This window comes from Triticum aestivum, chromosome 4A, assembly GCF_018294505.1.
Source record: "Triticum aestivum cultivar Chinese Spring chromosome 4A, IWGSC CS RefSeq v2.1, whole genome shotgun sequence".
NCBI classification, from domain to species: domain Eukaryota; kingdom Viridiplantae; phylum Streptophyta; class Magnoliopsida; order Poales; family Poaceae; genus Triticum; species Triticum aestivum.
The window spans coordinates 619,649,741-619,654,176 of NC_057803.1; the positions used below are offsets into that span (position 1 = coordinate 619,649,741).

Consider the following 4,436-nt stretch of genomic DNA (forward strand, 5'->3'; position numbering starts at 1 on the left):
TTAGCGGCGATGAAATAATGCCCATGTATATTGCATGGTTTAATATTTGGGAAATAAGCGTCGCCCGTGATGATTTTATGTTGACATTTCACGCGGTCTAATATGTGAAGATATTAGCGCCCTCTATAATCTTGCGTCTCATGGTTATTATTTCATCGAGAATAAAACCTTTTATGGAGATTTTATTCATTTTACCAAGTTTGTGAATACCCGATATTTTCATATTCTAAGCCAATGTAAGTGCTCAACAATTATATATTGATATTTGGCTCATTCCTTTATTTCCGCGCCTGCTATTTTCTAGTAAGCAGTCAAAGTTAAACAAAGTCATTTGCTCTTCCCATTGGGTGATTCATCATTTTTGCCACTCGGATTAATTTATATTTTTATAATAGCTATTGCACCATACTTTACTTTGGCGAAATTCCGTGTCAACAGATGCCCCTCAAGTTTTGGAAGGGAATAATTCTCTGATTCACTTTCAGAACTTGAAAATATATGTAGACGAAAATATATGTAGACATATTCCGTTTCATATATATATCGCGAACGTTTTTCTTAGTGTGGGCGACACACTTATTTTGTTAAAATATCCAGCTAGATATTTATCTAGCCCTGCCTTTTGAAAGTTTGTTAGTCCCTTCGTTGGATAAGGACTCAATCTTCAAAATTTGTTACAAGACGCTGGCCTTCCGCCATGTAGTTGTAGTTGCGTCCGGCCGGAGCACATACCTTTCCTTATATATATCTTCTTCCTATCGTCTGGCAAGGGAACTCTATTTACCTCACGCATAACCCAAAGTCCAGATCTTTCTTATGATTGACCTGCTATTCTTTGGACTACTGGGTACGCAATGATGTGCACTCATTAACTGTCTTTTTCTCATCATTCTTTCGGATGATTCTCATCTCTGACTCCCTTCCTTTCTTTGTATGAAAAAGATTAGCATCTGCCGCTGAAGCACAGATCTTACGTTGGTAAGTTTGTACTTAGTTCATTCAGATAGACATCTACGTGCATGATTTACGTCTTCTGATTGCCCCTTAATTTTTGTTCCTTCAATATTGCAGGAAGGTTTAGGTACAATCTGGCAAAACAACTATATTTTAGTTTCGGGCGTATACCTGCTCTCTCTTTAGGTACTATACCTACTGTCTTTTTTTTTCTTTTTATACACATACCAGCATCAGAGATTGGATGAATAATTTATAGATGAACCCATGCACGTAACCTCCTTTAGGCCATGAACGCCTGTGCATCTTGTCCCGTATATATGCGGAAATTTGGTCTCGCAATGACGTGCCGGCAAGTTATATACGAACTTGGTCCGACGTACAATTGTAGAGATCAATATTTTTTTATACTTAAATTTCTCGTTTTAAAGATCAAATGTATACCTTTCTCACAATTGGCGTGCCGGCAAGTTGATATGAACTTGGCCCGACGTACAAATTGTGAGATATGTCATAGAATCAACGAAACTCCCCTTTATTCATTCGGCAATTATCAACTCTTTCCAAGTTTATATAAGATGCTCGTTTAAAGATCACACGTATATCTTTTTCACAATTGGCGTGCCGGCAAGTTTATATGAACTTGGCCCGACTTACAAACTGTGAGATCAATGTTTTATTTATTTAAAAGATGGTCGTTTAAAGATGCAAACTTATATCTTCTTCACAGTTGGCGTGCCGGCAAGTTTATATGAACTTGGTCCGACATACAAACTGTAGAGCTCATTTTTAAGCTACACACATATATCTTTCTCGCAATTGACGTGCCGGCAAGTTTATATGGACTTGGTCCGACGTACAAACTGCGAGATCAATGAAGCCCCCCTTTATTTGATGCAAGAATTATCAACTCTTTCAAAGTTTTGCATATATAAACTTTCTTTTTTCAAAGTTTTGCATCTATCAACCCTTTCAAAGTTGACATTCCAGAAATCCTAGATTGGGCTTTATGCATGTATCTCTCTTTTTTTGGAGGATAATTCATTTTGCTGATGTTTGACCTTTGCATAATTTTTTTAGCACTAACAATCATCATCCTTTTTTTGTAGAGTGCAAATCCTTTCTTCTTCATCAAGGGCTGGCTTCGCTCGGGCTATCGCCTCCGTGGTAAAATTTCCATTCGTTTACCATGGTTCATTTATTTTGTTGTTTTGAACACAACTTGTACCTGTACCGACACACGTATATTCTTTTGTATAGAGATGGCGCAGAAATCGCGCACGGTTCCCTCACATGGACTATCCCTTGTCGAGCTAGCCAAGCAACAGAAACTATATGAACCTAGCTCCGATGACCAAGACTGCCCCATAGTTAAAGCTATAAGTATACCAAAGGGTGAACTCGACAACGGTCCTCGCGGTTGGCGAGCGAGACAGTCCAAACTAGCTTATTCATATTACCCATTGGCGGCTTCACCGCGAACTGATACAGCTTTATGTCTGGGTACTAGGATGGTATCCAAAGGTCTGACTTGGGAACGTCATGATATTGAGTATATGCCACGTCCTTCAGGCTATAATGAATGGGGGGCAAACATTTTACGAAATCATTCTTTTTCCCTAAAAGGGCTTGGTGAAGGTTCAGATTATCTTTGTGGAGCTATTTACTGCTCTTTGGGTGATTATTCTATTTCACCTGCCTTGCTAAGATCTCTGTTAGAAAAATGGAATCCAAAAACCAACACGTTCCTATTCTCATGTGGTGAACGTACTATTACACTCCTTGATATGTATCAAATGGCTGGTCTTCCTCTAGATGGAGACTTATATGAAGAATTTATCCCACCAGAACATGCACTAGACCCCTCCCTTTGCCAATTCCCTGACTTCTTACCGGACCTATTATCCGCACATGATCAGCTTGCCAAGAACAATGGCGGCCACGTGACTTTCCAGGTCTGGTGTGACTATTTTCACAACCGGCGAGACCATTTCGTTCCTTTCGCGTCTCTTCGTGAGGTCCGCTTGTATGTCGCGGCGTACATTGCTGTTTGGTTGTGCTACTTTGTTGTCATTGGCGCGGGAGCCTACATTCGCGCTGGCGTCCTTGTGATGGCGTCCTGGATCGCTCTAGGGCGTCGAATTTCATTAGCTCCACCATCACTTTGTTCTATCTATTTTTTCGCTTCGTCGCATCAGCACCCATCCTGTAGGACCCTGCTATCGGATTAGGGGATGGCCCGTCCATTTCATTATCGGCTGGATGGGGGTTTATCTGAAGAATGTATTTGGTAAACGAGCAAAAGTGAGCAAATTTCCAACTCCTAAGCTTTGTCCAGGGAAATTATATATGGTGGGGACTATGTTTAGGATTCCACACGATTTTAGCCCTGAAAAGGCGCACGATTTCTTCGAGAAACACAAGAGTATTGTGTGGTACCCCTCAAATTTCTCTGACTTGGCTAGCACTCGTTGGCTGCAAAAAGCATTCACCATTTCCATCCATCGAGGGATGCTACCGTGGAGAAGGTCCGATTATGATGACGACTTGTGCATTGTTGAGCCGTATCATCCCGACCGGGTGGCTCGACAATTCAAATTGGATCAGCAAGTACCATATACTCCATTGCGCAGTTTATATATAATAGATGACATTAGTGTTGCTTATGCACACTGGTGGCATTTATTGCACTCGAATCCGAAACAGCCTCACTATATTCCCAACAAAGATTTTATGGGCAATTCCTCAGTGGCATGGACAAACTGGTGGACCATTTTCACCCAACCTTTCACCAGCGTTCTAGGCCAGCTTCGTCAAGGTAACATGCACGGGCGAGATTCCTATGAAGAAAGGCTTGCCAAATATGTGAATAATGGGAAGAAACATATTTTTTTCTCGCAAGATTTTGGAAGGGGATCTTGTCGTAGTAAAGAGGGTGTCTGCTGAACGGCAAGAGGAATATCTTGCAGCTATTGGGGCGAGAGAAATGCCGGCAGTGAATCATTGGAGGGACATCTTAAGAGGTTACCACTTGGATAACAATGCCCCGCCACCTTGGTTGCAACAGGTAATATATATACGTATACCTTTTTTTTACTATTATGCGCCAACACCACTATTTACTAACTGATATTATTTTTGCTATTTTTTTAGAAGCGGAAAAATAATCCAAATGATGTTGCTGCAAGTTCCTCTTCCAATCCCCGGCCACTTATAAGCGTGACAGTATCAGGCACACATTTAAATGCAAGGAAGGAGGGTACTGACATTTTGGTTGATAGGAACTCAGAGGAACCTAGTCCAAATGCAACAATCTCTTCCGGTGGGGAGGAAAGACCTGCTGTAAAAAGGAAGATTGAAATTTCTCTTGGAGAAAGCCCATGTAATCTTGACGAGTTGGTTGATTTTATGCATGAACTTGATGATACAGGGACTGATGATAATGTCATAGGTTCTGATCTATCGTTTGAGGATTTTGATAT

At 40.9% G+C, this 4,436-nt stretch overlaps 1 long non-coding RNA gene across 1 annotated transcript; it reads left to right on the forward strand.

The window, feature by feature from the left end:
• Positions 1-774: 774 nt before the first annotated feature.
• Positions 775-4,188, forward strand: LOC123082670 (uncharacterized). The gene is made up of 6 exons (XR_006439089.1): positions 775-847; positions 943-978; positions 1,072-1,140; positions 2,064-2,121; positions 3,924-4,021; positions 4,108-4,188. It is a non-coding gene; the product is annotated as an uncharacterized lncRNA (long non-coding RNA).
• The last annotated feature ends 248 nt before the right edge of the window (positions 4,189-4,436 follow it).